Below are 17,575 nucleotides of genomic sequence, written 5' to 3'. Positions count from 1 at the left end.
GCTTCTCTTTGCCCAAGTAGTTGTAGAGACTGTCTTGTTTGTTATTCCTAGTAGAGAGACCACTTTCCTGCTGAGAGCGATTCGTTCAGAAAATACGTTTGAGAAGGGGTCACGCATGTGAGGAGAGCAGCTGTGAACACTCATACAGCTCTTTGTTCTCTAATATTTTCTATATTCAGTTCATAATCCACTTGAGCAGTGGTGCCAGCTGGCAGGTCCAGCAGCTCATTTTTCTTCTCATTTTCAGCAGATCATCTAGTTTCTTCCCTGTGGGTTCCTACCCCCATTTCATAGCCACTCACCTATTGATAAACAGGCTCTGCCTAAAGCACGTCTCATCTTCCAGTCCATCAACGCAGGATATGAAATTTTCCCAAACTCCAAATTACTATTGTAGTCCTTAATTCAACATATATATTTAAATGGGGACTGTGAACACACAGATGATGAAGGGCTGAAGTAATGAGTCCTTGTGCCTGGGTTCTAGTCCATCTGATAGTGGTTTACCCTCTTTGGCCTCTGTTCCCTCATTTATTTTGCAGATTAATTCAGGTTACTAATTCTTATGGGTTTTAAAGGATGCTGAATTCCTAACTCCCAGTCCCGAGAACGTGACCTTATTTAGAAAGATGGTCAGGGCACGATGGCTCACGACTATAATCTCAGCACTTTGGAAGGCCTAGGCAGGTGGATCACTTGAGGTCAGTAGTTCAAGCCCAGCCTGACCAACATGGTAAAACCCAGTCTCTGCTAAAAATACAAAAATTAGCTGGGTGTGGTGGCATGCACCTGTAATCCCTGCTACTCAGGAGGCTGAGGCAGGAGAATCGTTTGAACCCTGGAACCTCTGCAGTGAGCTGTAATGGCACCATTGTGCCCCAGCTTGGGTGACAGAGCGAGACTCTGTCTCAAAAAATAAAAATAAAAAAAGAAAGAAAGAAAAATAGGGGCTTTATAGATGTTCAAGTTAAAATGAGATAGGTCATTAGGGTGGGCCCTAATCCATTATGACTTATGTCTTGATTTTTAAAAGGTGGAGAAATTTGTATACAGACAGATACTAGTAAGGGAGAAGGCCGTCTACAAGCCAAGGAATGCATAAGGCTGGGAGAATCTAGGAGAGGCATGGAATGAATTCTCCCTCACAGTCCTCAGAAGGTTCCAACCCGCCAAATGCCTCCATTTCAGACTTTCAGCCTCCAGAACTGTTGAGACAATACATTTCTGTTGTTTAAACCACCCGTTTCTGGTATTTTGTGATGGCACATTAGCGAATTATTGCACTAGACAGCTGACTTTGAATTAAGCAAAAGGGAGGTTTTCCCAGGTGAGCACAATCTAATCACATGTGCCATTTAAACTCATTTAAAAGAGTAGCCAAAGAGAAAGTCAGAGCTGTTCCAACCATGAGAAGGAGTTGATGAGGCAGTACAGGGGCTCTGAAATGGAGGGGCCCCATGGCAAGTAACAGAGGGAAGCTTCTAGAAGGTAACAGTGATCCAACTGAAGACAAGAAAAGATTAAATCCATCTAACAACTGCAGGAAGCAATTCTGCCAACAACCTGAATGAGCCTGGAAGTGAATTCTTTCCCAGAGCCTCCAGATGTAGGAGGCCAGCCTGACATGGATTCCCCGAGCTAGAGACCCCGGATGAACCCATGCAGATTTCTAACCTATAGAACTATGACATAATAAACACGTGTAGTTTTAAGCCACTGTCTGGGGTAATTTGTTATGTAGCCATAGAAAATACACCCTAGCTAGCAAGTATTGAATGCTTTCTTCACCAGTCACTATTCTAAGTGTTTTACATTCAAAGAAAAAAAAACCCACAGCTAAGTATTGCCATAGAACTATTGTTGTCCCAAAGCAATAAAGATAAATTTACAGCTGGGAGGGGGGAAATTATGTGACATCTGAGGAACAGCAGCCTGCAACAGACAGACGATAAACAGAACATCCTACTAAAGAGAGAGCAGAACCAGTAGAACAGACAGAATGGGAATTAAAAATAAACACAATAAATGTCTTTATAAAAACAAAGAAGAATGTCAGGAACATGACGCATGAACAAACAATTATGAAGAACCACTTAGAAATATTTTTTAAATGTAATCGTTGAAATACAAACATAGTAAATGGCAAAACAAATCATGCCTGATGGTCCAGTAAAAGCCTGGGGCATCATTTTGCAACTCCCTGTGAGAGTAAATTTCCAAGTGCATAGAAATTACTGTCAGAAGTTTTTGAAAGTCCAACAAGAGACTAAAAAATATCTTTAGCGGAATATAATCTGAATGTTTAAACAAGATAATCTTTTAAGAATAGAGACTCTTGAAATAGGAATTAAGAAGTACTATATCTAATTTATTCTCCCTCCCCAAATATCCCACTGTATTACTGAGGCTAAATAAGCCTATTATACATGTGAGGAAAATTCAGAGCAAAAACTTTTAGCCAGGTCACAAACATGATTTAGCTGCACCTAGATTCCTATGTAGACTTACAATTACCTCTCCTCAGGAGCTCGTAAACTTACAATTACCTCTCCTCAGGAGCTGTAAAGTTAAGAAGAGCAAATAGAATATCAACCAGGCTGAAAGGCTGACCCAGGTGGGGATATTCACAGGCGAATGTTAAGCTTTGGCCAATTTCCAGCCTCTGCTTTCCTCCCCTCCTCACCGCTTGTCCCAGGGCTAACCCTGAGGGTCAACAGGAGGGATACAGCATCCCTACAGATGGCCTAGCTCCTCCTTGTCCAATTTTCCCCTAGTTGAAGGAGAGTCCAGCCAGGCTCCAGAACAGAGTGCCCTTAGTGCCCTGTCTAGTGCCACAGTGAACTGGACACAGAGGATGGAGAGCAGACATACAACCAAGGTCAAAAGCCAGTAGCTTGTTACAAAGTAAGCCAACTCTGGCGAAGGGGGCTAAGGTACTGTGAACCCAAAATATCTGAGACAGGTCTCAGTAAATTTAGAAAGTTTATTTTACCAAGGTTAAGGACACACCCATGCCACAGCCTCAGGAGGTCCTGATGACATGTGCCCAAGGTGGTTGGGATACAGCTTGCTTTTATACATTTTAGGGAGATGTGAGACATCAATCAATATGTGTAAAGTGTACATTGGTTCAGTCAGGTAAGGTGGGACAATTCTAAGTGGATAATGGTGGGGGCCTTCCAGGTCATAGGTAGATAAGAGACAAAAGGCTGTATTCTTTTGAATCGTTGATCAGCCTTTCACTGAATACACAATACAGGGTGTATTCACTGAATACACTGGCTCAGTGAATCTGCATTTTTACATAAATAGGGCAGAAGAAGCAGTCAGATATGCATTTGCCTCAGGTGAGCAGAGGGATGACAATTTGTACCTGTGAAGATAATTTGTGAAATTCAACAGAACTGTTTTAGGGTAAAGATCTTGAGGTCTACAGTGAATTTCCTTGTGGGCAAATTGTGAGGGAGGTAACTCATATTTTTAGCTATCTTATTTAGGAATTAAAATGGGAGACAAGTTTGCCTGATGTAGTTCCCAGTTTGACTTTTCCCTTGGCTTAGTGATTTTGGGTCCCAAGATTTATTTTCCCTTCACAGTACAAAGTCCAAATGCAGGAGATCAATGAATTAGGAAAGCCACAATTAAAGTAACTGGTGAACCAAGAACAAGGTGGACTGGAGAAGTTCCACTGACAAAGGGCACCTATCTGGGACAGCCTTTTCTGTAGACTAATGGGGCGTTTAGAGCATGAATGAGTGACTTGGAGTTTTGCCCCCGAACTCCAGCTCAGTGGTCCGAACCCTACTACCACTGACAAACTTTTCTGATATTGACTCTCAACCTGACTAGAAATGAAGGGTGTTTCTCATTCTTAGATTTTTCCATCAGGATACTCTACAGATTTCATTTAGAAGTCTAATATCATTTGTCACACTCTTTGCACATCAAGCTCTGTCTGTTGCCACCTGAGTGGTTGGGACTTACCTGGCTCAGGCTATGACTAGACTGCTTCATCCTGTTGTAGTTGAGTGATACATGCAAAGAGTCAGAAATGTGACAAAACTTCCAAGAACAGGAGAGGGCATATCACATTTTATAAATCGCGAAGTCTGTGAGTAAAAGTCTTTGTGCATCATGTTCTGAATATAGACATTCTTGGAATCTCAAAGGTGGTCATTTAGATCAAATCAAAGTAGAGTTGACCTTCAAACAACATGGGTTTGAACTGTGCATGTTCACTTATATGTGGTGCCTCTGCCACCCATGAGACAGCAAGAGCAACCTCTCCTCTTCCTCCTCCTCAGCCTACTCAACACAAACATGATGAGGATGAAGACCTTTGTGATGATCCACTTCCACTTACTGAATAGAAAGTGTATTTTCTCTTCCTTATGATTTTCTTAATAATATTTTCTTTTCTCTAACTTACTTTATTATAAGAATACAGTATTTAATACATATACCATATAAAATATGTATTAATTGGCTATGTATGTTATCAGTAAGGTTTCCAGTCAACAGCAGGCTACTAACAGTTAGGTTTTTGGGAAGTCAAAACTTATACTCAGATTTTTGACTGCACGGGGGTTGGCATCCCTAATCCCCACATTGTTCAAGGGTCGATTGTACTATTTTTTGCCTAAAGTAGTTATGTCAAAACTACCGGCAAAAATTTTATCAGAGTTGGTGGTCTTGGATCCATGATATAAGAAGACATTCATGAAGGATCTGAGTGAATCCAGGTATGAAAGCTCTATAATAGATTATTAAGAGAAATTAGGGAATATTCTTAGTATTACAAGAGGTTGATGTCCTAAAGGACAACTGCATATGGACTTTTCCTTTTTGTGTATGTAACTAACTCCCTCAGTCAGTGCATGTGGACTTTTGTTGACTTTTTGGAAGGAAGGATATATCTCAGCACCCATTTTCCCTTCCTAAGGGCAACTTTATTTCATGTAGGGGAATTATTTCTCCCAGGGATAGGCAGTCTTGGTGGCACTAAATGTGATCAGGACCTTTGTTGCCTTTCCCCAGCAAAGGAGTGTGTGATTTCATTTGGGACAATAGGAATTTCTCTCCTGGTACTTTGAATTGCCAGCAAGCTGAATTAAGACAAGGAAGACAACTTTTGAGCTTTTCATTCTAAAGAGAAGCCCAGAGTGGATCCTGCTGGCTAGATATCTGGAAGCTGTTCTAAGACTTGTCTTGGTTCTTCAGTTGTCTAACCTCCCATCCATCTGAGAGTTACTACAAAACTCCCTCTGCTTCTTGTTAACTGCAACAAAAAGAATCTCAATTGATATGCCCTCTGCAAAGTAGTATACAGTTAAGGCATGGCTGATGTCTGCTCTTGCACTGACTCGGTTTGTGATTCTGAGAAACTTTGTTAGCCTCACTGAGCCCTAGCATCTTCACCTGTAGAATGAGAAACAAAGCCCTCCTTCCAGGTTGTCAATGGAATTAAGTGAGTATTTATGTGAAAGCCTCCTAGCTTACCTAGAAAGAAAATCTGTGAATTTCCCCGTCAAAGTGGTTCATTAACAATGAAAAATTAGGCAGGGCACAGTGGCTCATGTCTATAATCCCAGCACTTTGGGAGGCCAAAGCAGGTGGATCACGATGTCAGGAGTTCGAGACCAGCTTGGCCAACATGGTGAAACCCCATCTCTACTAAAAATACAAAAATTAGCTGGGCATGGTAGCGCATGCCTGTAATCCCAGCCACTCGGGAGGCTGAGGTAGGAGAATCGCTTGAACCAGGGAGTCAGAGGTTGCAGTGAGCCGAGATCGCACCACTGCACTCCAGCCTGGTGGCAGAGGGAGACTCAGTCTCAAAAACAAAACAGAACAAACAATGAAAACTTGGTAATTTGGCTAAAGATGCCAAGATGGAATGTCAGGCAATCATTTAAAATCGGAGATTTTGTAAAGAAAGTTATACTTAATAGTCAAAATACATTTCCCACTTATTACTGTGCTTGGCAGAAGTCAGAATTAGATTTTCATGGGTATATTAATCCTGACAATATTTATTCTTTGTTGGCAATAAAGGTAACAAAGTTTCCTATATGAATATTTAAGAAAAGGGCTGGGCATGTTGGCTTTGAGAGATGAGGTGGGAGGATTGCTTGAGGTCAGGAGTTTGAAACCAGCCTGGGGAACAGAGTGAGACTCTGTCTCTATAAAAAATTTTAAAAATTAGCCAAACATGGTGGTGCATACTTGTAGTCCCAGCTCCTTGGGAGGCTGAGGCAGGAGGATTGCATGAGCCCTGGAGTTCCAGGCTGCAGTGAGCTATGATCACACCACTGAACTCCATCCTGGGTGACAGAGTGAGACCCTGTTCAAAGAAAGGAAGGAAAGAAAGAAGGAAGGAAGCGAGGGAGGGACAAAGGGAGGGAAGGAAGGGAAGGGAGGGAAGGGAATGAAAGGGAAGGGGAGGGGAGGGGAGGGGAAGGAAGGAAGGAAGGAAGGAAGGAAGGAAGGAAAGAAGGGAGGAAGGGAGGTAAGAGAAGGGGAGAGGAGGGAGGGGAGGGGAGGGAAGGAAGGGAAGGGAAGGGAATAAAGGGAAGGGAAGGGAAGAAAGGGAAGGGAAGGGAAGGGAAGAAAGGAAGGAAGGAAGGAAGGAAGGGAGGGAGGGAGGGAGGGAAGGGAAGGGAAGGGAAGGGAAAGAAGGAAGGAAGAAAATAAAGAAGGAAGGAAAGAAGGACATCTCTGTTTACAATGCTGCTTTACATAAATGTTACTTTTCCATCTGAAGTAAGGAATAGACCATACCGGTTTACCAAAAAAATAATTTTTTTGAGCACTCATATCACAGAGAACTGGCCTTTTCCTGGAACAATTAGAATCGTACCTGGAAGGTTGCACCGTCTCTGGCTTACCAATGCTTTGTTTGGGTTAATATGCTGCAGGAGCTTCAAATCATACATGAATTCTTGCTATTGACCAGGAAAGTAAGAAAGCAAGTTGGCTTCTTTTGATCACTCTCCTAAAAGTGAGAATTTTAAAATTATGCATTGGTGTAACAGTAAATTTTTAAAAACAAAGAACAGTAAAGAGTATCCTATAAAGGGACCCAGCTCTGTGCTAGATAACATAGAGCAGTGAGTCATGGAGCCTTGTTGTGCCCTGCCCCACCTCTGTTCACACTCCATCAAGCAGGAGGAGCAGAGCATGATACAAAACTGGCCTTCTTTACCTGTGATCCACCTGGACTGAGTGAGCACATTTATTTATGAAAATGTGTGCAGGCCAGGTGTGGTGGCTCACACATGTAATCCCAGCACTTTGGGAGGCTGAGGTGGGCAGATCATGAGGTCAAGAGATCAAGACCATCCTGGCCAACATGGTGAAACTCCGTCTCCACTAAAAATACAAAAAAATTAGCTGGGCATGGTGGCACACGCCTGTAGTCTCAGCTACTTGGGAGGCTGAAGCAGGAGAATTGCTCGAGGCCAGGAGGCAAAGGTTGCAGTGAGCCGAGATCATGCCACTGCACTCCAGCCTGGTGACAGAGTGAGACTCCATCAAAAAAGAAAGAAAGAAGGAAAGAAAGAAACGAAAGAAAGGAAGGAAGGAAGGAAGGAAGGAAGGAAGGAAGGAAGGAAGGAAGGAAGGAAATGTGTGCAAACTGAACAGTCCATAGATCCTGGCCAAAGGAGAAAAATAGAAGAGCCCAACCACTACTTTAAGGCAACATTTTTCAAAGTGTCATGTGAGATTTATTCTGCAACCAAATCATCTTGAAATTGTATTTTTTAAAAAAGTGTATATGTGGGATTCACCTTGCTTCAACGAATCAGAATCCCTGCTACTAAGATCTTAAGAGACTCTTCTGCTGAGCTCAAGTTTAAGAAACACTGACCTGGGGACCTCAGAAATCTAATTCCTTGCCTTCCCCAATCTACCTTCTAGTCAAGAGAAAACTAGAAGAAACAATGCATTTAGTAAATAATTATAGATTCAGTGTTATGAGAGCTAAAATGTGAGAGAGAATTCTGGATGGAAAGGGATGCACAAGAGACTCTTATTAATTGCAAAAATATATGCTTTCCTCCAATAATACATGTCTCACTTAGTGGTCATCACCTGGCCACTGGAAGCCAGCACAGAACATTTCCCCCCCATAAACAACATTGATCAGCACAGTGATTTTTGAAATTTGAACTATCTATGAGCATTTTAGACATAAAAAGATATGGAGTCCTTCCTGAAAAATCAGATCGGCAATAATTGGTTATCACTGAGTAGTAGACACCCTCTTTAGATGGGTATTTGCAGTTGATTTTACAATATCCCCAACATTGTCTCTTCTCCCCAGTAGGATGAAAGTGTCTCTTGACATTTATCAATAAGCTTATGCTGGTTTTGTTGCTGTTCAACTAAGAAGAAAGTAAAAGAGCAACACTAGAAAGATGGTGGAGCCAGAGCAAAGAAAAACTCCTTTGGTTCTAGAAAATCTCCTGAAAAACAGGAAGGCTTCTCAAGCCCTCAAAGCCACCCAAGCAAAGCAGGCAGTTTGGCGAAGAAGGAGCAGAGGAAAGGAAAAGGGCTCAGATTTAAACGACTGGAATCATTCCTACACGATTCCTGGTGGCAGAAACGTGATGAGGTGTGTCTCAGACGACTAGGTAAAACCGCACATCTTGGAATTGCCAGATAAACATTCCTTGGCCTTTGTTGTACACATAGAAAGGATTGATAGCGTGAGTTTACTGGTGCAGAGAACCATTGCAAGACTTCACCTAAAGAAAATTTTTGGTGGTGTCTTTGTAAAAGTCACCCCCTAGAACCTAAAAATGCTGTGTATAGTGGAACCTTATGTGACCTGGGGATTTCCAAATCTGAAGTGTGTCTGGGAACTCTCTTTGAAACATGGACAAGCCAAGGTCAAGAATAAGACCATCCCTCTGACACACAACACAGTGATTGAGGAGCACCTGGGGAAGCTTGGCTCATTTGCTTCGAAGACCTTATTCATGAAATTGCCCTCCCAGGGAAGCATTTCTAGGAGATCTCATGGTTCTTGCACCGTTTCCACCTCTCAGTGGCCCATCATGCTACCCAAAATAGAGTGGGCTTCCTCAAGGATATGGGCACACCTGGCTATCAGGGTGAACTCATCAATCAGCTCATCTGCCAGCTGAACTAGACCCAGATGCCAAACTGCAGTAAATTTTTATCAATGAAGTGGAAGCATGTGTTTTTGTGTTTTGGGGGGAAATTTTTATCGAGTATCTTCAGAGATTATTTCCTGCTTTATCTTCAAAAACTGGAAAGGAAGGGTCAAAGAAAAGACAGTAGCTGGCCAGCTGTGGTGGCTCACATCTGTAACCCCAGCACTTTGGCAGGCCAAGGCAGGCAGATCACCTGAGGTTGGGAGTTCGAGACTAGCCTGACCAACATGAAGAAACCCTGTCTCTACTAAAAATACAAAAATTAGCCAGGCGTGATGGAGCATGACTGTAATCCTAGCTACTCAGGAGGCTGAGGCAGGAGAATCGCTTGAACCCAGGAGGTGGAGGTTGCAGTGAGCCGAGATCATGCCACTGCATTCCAGCCCAGGCAACAAGAGTGAAACTCTGTCTCGAAAAAAAAAAAAAAAAGAAGAAGAAGAAGACAGTAGCTTATGTTCACGGCAAGCACCTCTCTTCACAGTCCAGTTCCAAGGAAAAATTCCAGCGTTTTCTACATTGGCTGGCGCCTCGTCTGAAATCAGCACATTCCATGGAGGAAGGCGTCCTGCTTTGTTGCATCTTCTAGCCCAGGGTTTAATGTTGGTAACTGAGTAACTCTAGCTTTTGTACAAGGCTCCCTAAGACTCCTGCAGCAGTCGACCAAGCCCAGGGACACAATTGAATCTGGGGATTCCTGGGGCCTTGTTTTGTAAAAGACTTGAAATACATGTAGGGAGAAAGGCACAAAAATAAATGTTCACTTGTCTCTGTAAAAGAAAAAAAAAAAGAAGAAGAAGGAGAAGAAAGTAAAAGATTATCATTATAGGGGTTGTCATTCATTATCCACAAGGCCCTGGCCCCTGGAAGCATTCGAGTTTGAAAACTCAAGCAATATTGAAGGAACCCCTAATCCCAGTCATCCTGACCCCACTGTTTGCAAAATCTAGACAGATGAGGTTACTTTGTCAGAAACGTAGGCTTTCCATTTTGTATAATTTTGCCATAAGCAGCATTCTTTATCAAAACTCTTGGAGTGCAATTCAGAGGAGGCATTTGAATACATAAAATCATCTATTCAACAGAGGGGGAAAACACTACCTCTAAAAATGTCTTCCAGCATGTTGAAAAAGCACTCAATTTGGAGGCAACAAAGCCAAGCCAATACTGACTGCACAAACAATAGGGTACTTCTTTTCAGATCAAGTAAAACATGCATACATAGGAAACTTTCAAAATAGAATTTTTGCAATCTGCTAGTGAAATAATTTAAGAAGTATACATAACATTTTACATTTTATAAAATGACATTATACTACTCCTTTCTATGTTCACAGCAACCCTGCAGAGGTTATATTATTATCTCATTGTATAGATCAGGACTCTTCTATTTAGTAGTGAACTGATTCATGTAAGGTCAAATGGTACTAACCACTACTAACCAGCAAAGCTGGAGTCAGACATAGTTCTTTTGACCTAAATGTATTATTCTCTCCATTACAAAACAACCACATTCCATTATTTGCCTTTCACTAAAATTTCAGAAATATATTCATAAAAATAAAGCCAGAAGGGATACAGCACTGCAAATCATACTAACCATCAGGAGACATCTCACATCCCAGGCACTCAGATCTTTATTTCCCCCAAACAAAATAGAGAAATAAAAAGATAACTACTTTAAACAATTCTTCTTCCTGTTCAGGTTTTAAAAACAATGTTTTTGTTTTTATGTTCTAGATGATTAGTCAAGATATTTACTAGAGGCAATGAAAGGTCATGGAAATACTTATGCTACAGACAAGTTCATTGAAAATTTCAACAAGGAAGTGTGTATAGACACAGCCTATTAAAACTGAAAGAGATTCTAAAATTGTGTAACCTGATTCTCTTATTTCTAGATGAGGAGGCAGAGCCCAGAAAAATGGCATTACTTCTAAAGCTGACGTGTAAACCCCCAATCTCCAAAACCCTAAGAGTGTACATTTCTCATTAATTTCTGAGTTCATCCTTTTTGTTCATATTATAACTGTGATCTTTTCCCCCTTCATATTTTCTGTTTGGGAAGTGATTTCTTTGTAATAATTGGCCTGTTAGAGTTTATTTCTTTTCTGGTGTTCATCTTTGTATAAGAGTTATTGTTAAGTAATATATGGTAACTTAGTGGCAGCGAAACCACCATTCAAACCAAAATCTAGGGCTTTGTCCATAACATGCTACAAATGAACATACACTCCTCTCTGTCCAATATTTCCATACCACTTTATACACAATCTCTCCTTATGCTGAATCTTATATTCAGTCTTGCTGCCCTCTATATATGGGTCTATTGCATCTGTGTGTGCTCCTAAAAAGTTTGCGTGTGTGTCTGGAAATAAACCATTAGATTAAGAATATTCACTCTTTAGTTTTTGTTTTTTGTTTTGTTTTGTTTTGCTCGTCTCTTTTCTTCTTCTCACACTCTAACAATGATATCTTCAGACAGTAATTAACTTTCTGCTTTTCTCTCTAGCAACTCTTTTTTTCACAGACTTGATTCCGTCAGGCTTCAAACTCCAGAAACTTCACCTCTCACTTGGATTCTAATGATGCTATAGTAGATTTCTAATCTCTACCCACCTCTAATGACATCATCTTAATTGCTTATGTGCTTGGACATTGTTCTTTGAATTCAGGATTTTTAATGCTAGTAGTTACATAAGCAGAATATGCATGTACAAAAAAAGAAATAAAGTTACTAAATATATACTCTAAAGAAATCAGGGTGGCCGGGCACAGTGGCTCACGGTTATAATCCCAGCACTTTGGGAGGCCGAGGTGGGTGGATCACGAGGTCAGGAGTTTGAGACCAACCTGGCCAAGGTGGTGAAACCCCATCTCTACTAAAAATACAAAAATTAGCCTGGCATGGTGGTGGGCACCTGTAATCCCAGCTACTCAGGAGGCTGAGGCAGGAGAATCGCTTGAACCCGTGAGGCGGAGGTTGCAGTGAGCCAAGATCGCACCACTGCACTCCAGCCTGGGCAACAAGAGCAAGACTCCATCTCAAAAAAAAAAAAAAAAAAATCAAGGTTTGGCTAGGAAAAGGTAAATAGCAGAGATAATATTTAAGTTGGAGGAAGAACCTCATGGAGAAGAGCCACCATTCCAGGCACAGATAACAGAAATCTGGACTTTTACATGACAATTATTTTTACCTTGTCTAAGCTACTGTTACTTGAGCTCTTTCTATTTCTTATCTCTGAACCTAATTATAGCTAAAATGTTGGTTTCTGTGGGCCATAAAATAATAATGGCTAACATGAACTGCTTATTTATTAGTTTCCAAGACAGGTGTGAAGAACCGAACATCTATTACCTCATTTAATCTTCATACAACTCTCTGAGTTGGTCGCCACTATCATTCTCATTTTAGATAAAGCTTTTTCTTTTAAAGCATCTGGTTCAGGGTCCTAGAGTCGGAAAGTGATTGAGCTAGGATCCCACTCTTAACCACATTTCCATTCTTCTTTCTCTCACAGGTACTTCATAACAACATATGGACTGCTATGTTATTAAATTATAAACCACTAATCTGTTAGATAAACTGACTTTCTAAAAAGACTTTCTAATTACTTTATTTCAGTTACTGAAGGATCCAGTGAAAAGAACAAAGATCTTTTCACTCAGGGCCCAGATCCAGCTGTAGCAGGGTGTTCTGTCTCTTACTTACTGAATTTAAAAACATTCAGGCCTGAGGACTTTTTGTAACTGGTCCTTCAGATGTAAATAGCAGTGTTTACCCTCTTGCATCACATAAAGATGATGAGAGGATTTGTTTTATGGTTCAGAGAAGTATTGAAGCACAACTTTTCAATGCTTATGGTAATTTTTACCAGTGAGGAATTGCTTCTGTCTGTTTGCAATGTGACCTGACTATAGTGGTCTATAAATTAGGGCTGTTTATTATTAGGTGGCAAAAAGGAACTCATCCCAGCTGAATCAGGCCCTTTTAAGGAATTTCCAGGAAGCCCCATCCAACAACATTCCTCATACATTTTATTGATTGTCCACCTATAAATGCAAGGAAAGTTTAGAAATGCAGCTTGGTATATGGCTGTCATTAGCTTGGTATATGGCTGTCCCAAATACAATCGGTTGCTAAGGTAGAGAAGGAGGAGAGACTGGGAAGGCAACCAGCAGTCTCAGCCAAATGAATAACCACCATGGGCAGAGCACACAGACACTTCACTGTTGACTCTGCTTACCCCTACATCTAGACCTTCACGGGAGTGTGGATGGTTTCAAATAACATGCAACACAACACGTTTTTGTCTTTTGAAGGTCAGCATATCAGGCAGAGAATAAGAGAGTGAAGACCCTGGAAGATGCTGGAATGTCTGCTTCCAGTTCAGGAGATGATGGACTCCTTTATTCATCCAGTTGGTCTTCTTTTGAGTATTAATTGGGGTAACAGTTCTGTTATTAGAAAAGGGAACTTTTTCACCTTGGTTCTGATGCTGCACTGAAAATCTGACATTTGGATTCTTTTTAGATGGCCCTATTGAAAGCAACACAAGGAAAATACTTAGCATGTACATCTCTTTCTTTTTCATCTGAAAATAACATCAGTTATTGCATCATCTGAAAAGAAGTAATCTCTTACAGTTAATCAATGTCATTGCCTTTGAATATTCAATTCCTGTCAACACAGAATTTGAAGCTTCAATTAAGTTGTATTAGTTAATGATTATCAGGCCTACTAAATGACCTTCTGTAACCTGTCATCTGGGGAAATGGAAACAAAGGGATCTTTCCAGTAATTGCAGTTATTGAAATGATTTAATATATCCTTAGAATTGAAAAAACTTAAATATGTTCATATAGGACAATATGCAAATTTAGATGATTAAAATAATGCAGTTGCATCAATAATATGGGATTATCATTAACTTTTGTAAGCCTTAATGCCACTAGTTTAGATAAATTTAAAATCCCTCTAAAAGTCAAGCCTTCCATACATTTGGTCATCAATCAAACACTCCCTCTGGGTTCTCCATCTTGGAAAGAGACATCAGCCTTCTCCCAGGTATCCAAGCCAGAAGCATGTTAACAGAATAACCAAGTTCTGTAAAATATTTAAAGAGGTTTACTCTGAGCCAATATGAGTGACCACGCCCCAGGGTACAGTCTCAAGCTATCTTGAAAGAGTATAACCAAGGCAGTCAGGTTACCGTTTTGCTTTATGCATTTTAGGAAGACAAGAATTATAAGTAAATTCATAAATCAATACATGAAAGGTATACATGGGTTCAGCCTAAAGAGGCAAGATATGTTGAAGTTGGGGGGTGGGAGGAGAGGTGAGGGGTTGGGTGAGGGGGCTTACAGGTCATAGGTGGATTCAAAGATTTTCTAATTGGCAGTTGGTTGAAAGAGTTAAGCTTTGTCTAAAGATTTGAAGTCTGTAGAAAGAAATGTTTGAGTTAAGATAAGGGGGGGTTGTGGAGACCAATGTTGTAATAAGATAATAATATAGATGAAGACTCCAGATAGCAGCCTTCAGAGAGAATAGATGGTAAATGTCTCTCTTCAGAACTTTAAGGTGTCAGACTCTCATTTAATCTCTCCTAGATCCAGGAAAGACCTAGAAAGGGAAGTTCTGGCTGCATTAATGAAGATTCTTTACAGATGCAGGTTTCCTCCACAAGACATCGCTTTGCAGGACATTTCAAAATATATCAAAGAAATATATTTAGGGGTAAAATATTTTCAATTCCTTCAGGGTGTGCTATCTGTCATGTGATGCTATACCAGAGTCAGGTTGGAATTTGATATCTTATTGACACAAAGAATCTGTTTTGTCAGTCTTATGATCATTATTTCAATGGTAATGCTGGTCAATTGTGCCTAAACCCCAAAAGGGAGAGGGTATGACTTCACTTTTCATCATGGACAGGAATGCAGTTTTGCAGGTTTTCCTGGGGTCCCCTTGACCAAGAGGGGGTCAGTTCAGTAGGTGGGGAGGCTTAGGATTTTATTTTTGGTTAACAAGCCTGAGAACCAACCTAGACTGTTCCCTTTTCCCTCATGCCCACGCCCATCTAGCTAGTTACTTTGTCCTGAGGATTTCACTTTCCCAGTACTAATTGCACCTGCTCTGTACTTTCCTCTTCCAGGCCACTGTTCTGGTTAAGTCCTTGTCATCTCTTATCTGACAAGGTTTCAGCAAGAGTCTCTGATGGGGTCCCTTTGCCCACAATTTCAACTCATTCAGTCCATTCAAATCCTGTAGAGTTCCAGAGATATTTCTAAATTACAAATCTGAACTTGTCACTACTCCCTTGTTGAAAATCCTTTATGGCTCTGCAATTTCCAGGATAAAGGCCAGTCTCTTTGGCTTAGCATTTGAGGCTCTTTTTGTCCTTGCTTTTGCTTGTCACTCTAATCTTATCCCTGTCACACCCTTTACACATCTTTGCTCCAACCTCACTGAACAACTAATTACTCCCTACGTATGTCATGCTGTTTACTACCTCCATGACATTTCACTTCTTTCCCTCTAAAATTCCCCTGGAATCCTTCCATTCTCTTCCTTAATTCTTTAGCGTCTTTATCTTGTCCTTCCAAACTGCTCAAGTGCTACCCTTCAGCGAAGCCCTCTTTTCCTACCTGTTTCATTTAGCTGCCCAGCCTCTGTGCTTCTAAATCACCCCGCACACCTCTAGAAATAAGTCACTCTACTTGACCACTTGAAATTCCTTCATCTACTTGGGTCTCACCACTAATAAAGAAAGAGCTCCTGGAAGACAAGAGCTCTTTTTTTTCTCTCTTTTATATTCCTAGAGCCCAGCACAGTGTCTGTCACAGAGTGGATGCTGAATAAAACTTTAGTAAGCAACATAAGGAAAGAATCACAGAGTTTGGAATATTAAGCAGTATCAGTTTTTACAAGTACCCACATTAGCATACTCAAAAAAAAAAAACAGCCTCTGCCATGCCACATCCCAGCCACCTTTCACTCATCTCTTACTATTTGCGATTAACACTGACATAGTGAAGAGCACATCCTCGTTCTCAACAATTCTACTGAGGGAAAAAATGAAGCACCTTTTTTAACCTTCTGATTACATTTGAAACACAGAAGAACTTGAACAGGAATGGAAATTACCCAAAACAAGTGTTGCTCCTCCTCTCTCACATTTATGGCAGACATAACTATCTGATGAGAGCACTCTATTCTCTGAGATCTCAGAACCAGACTCCTATCATCCCATGAGACAGCCACAACTAATCAGTCAGCATGTGCTCTCCCTGAACTAGATTAATAGGTATGTGTGACATAGAAACACTAAACTATTGGAGGGGAGATGGGAAGCAGGTTAGCACATGGGTCCCTCTAGACTGGGATAGTGGCAAGTGCCCCGTCCATCTTCAGAATGTCTCCCCTGTTCCTTCTGGGGAATGTCCTTGCCCACTCCAAACACGGGGCTTGAATGGATGCTGCCTTTTCTCATAGGCAAGCAGTGGGCGCTAGACTAAAGGTGACTTAGTTATAATCGTTTTCTGCTGTTTTAAAACTCAACACTATTAGTGTCACTATCAATGTTGAGTTTTAAAATAGCAGAGGCAAAGTGAAATGGGAATAATCTAGTAGTAGTATTAGGTTGATGCAAAATAATGCGGTTTTTGTCATTACTTTTAATGGCATTGCCATTACTTCTAACTTGTCATTACTTTTAGTGGCAAAACCACAATTAGTTTTTCACCAACCTAATATAATCAAGTCATTGTGTAGTAGTATTATCAAGGAGAGTGAGGCTCAGGAACCATTGGTCACCATTTTTACCTCCATGTTGACAAATCAATCTTCCACAGGAGAGAAACCAGGGGTGATAAAGAGCAAGTCTTGAAGGTTATTAGTGATCAAGACCCTAAGCCCCAAAGTAGGCATCACATGTCAGCTCTTCCCACAGATAGTGACTTGTCCTAAAATCTTTCCAATATGCCTCTGCTGGCCTTAAACTGATTCAAGTTAGTTATCTGTAACTAGTAGCACAAAGAATTCTGACTAATTCAAAACTGTAATACCTAGGACCTTAATATTCATAGAATCAGCAAGACTTAGCCAAGAATTTGTGGCTTTAAAGCTGTTAGGAGAAGTGTTGTAAAACACTGACAAGCAACATAATTTACCCTTTGCTGCTTTAAGCTAATAGAAAAGTGACTGATATGTTAACATTTTTACTTTTGATTATTACAAAACTCTTTTATCTTTTCTGGGAAGCACTAGGGTGAAGTGGGATAAAACCCTATACTGGGAGTCAGGTCCCTTAGAGTCAATTTCTGTCCTACCACTAATTAGTTATGCAATCATTAAGCCCAGCCAGTCTTCAGCCATGCATGTTTTTAAAGGAAGC

General features: G+C 40.8%; 1 pseudogene; it reads left to right on the top strand.

Annotated features, from left to right (window-relative positions):
- Nucleotides 1-8,417: 8,417 nt before the first annotated feature.
- On the top strand, nt 8,418-9,157 carry LOC100588078 (annotated as a pseudogene).
- Nucleotides 9,158-17,575: the final 8,418 nt, after the last annotated feature.

The sequence above is a fragment of the Nomascus leucogenys genome, chromosome 18 (assembly GCF_006542625.1).
Source record: "Nomascus leucogenys isolate Asia chromosome 18, Asia_NLE_v1, whole genome shotgun sequence".
Taxonomy (NCBI): Eukaryota; Metazoa; Chordata; class Mammalia; order Primates; family Hylobatidae; genus Nomascus; species Nomascus leucogenys.
Note: the sequence above shows the minus strand (reverse complement) of the source record. Positions and strands in the feature narration are given on the sequence as shown.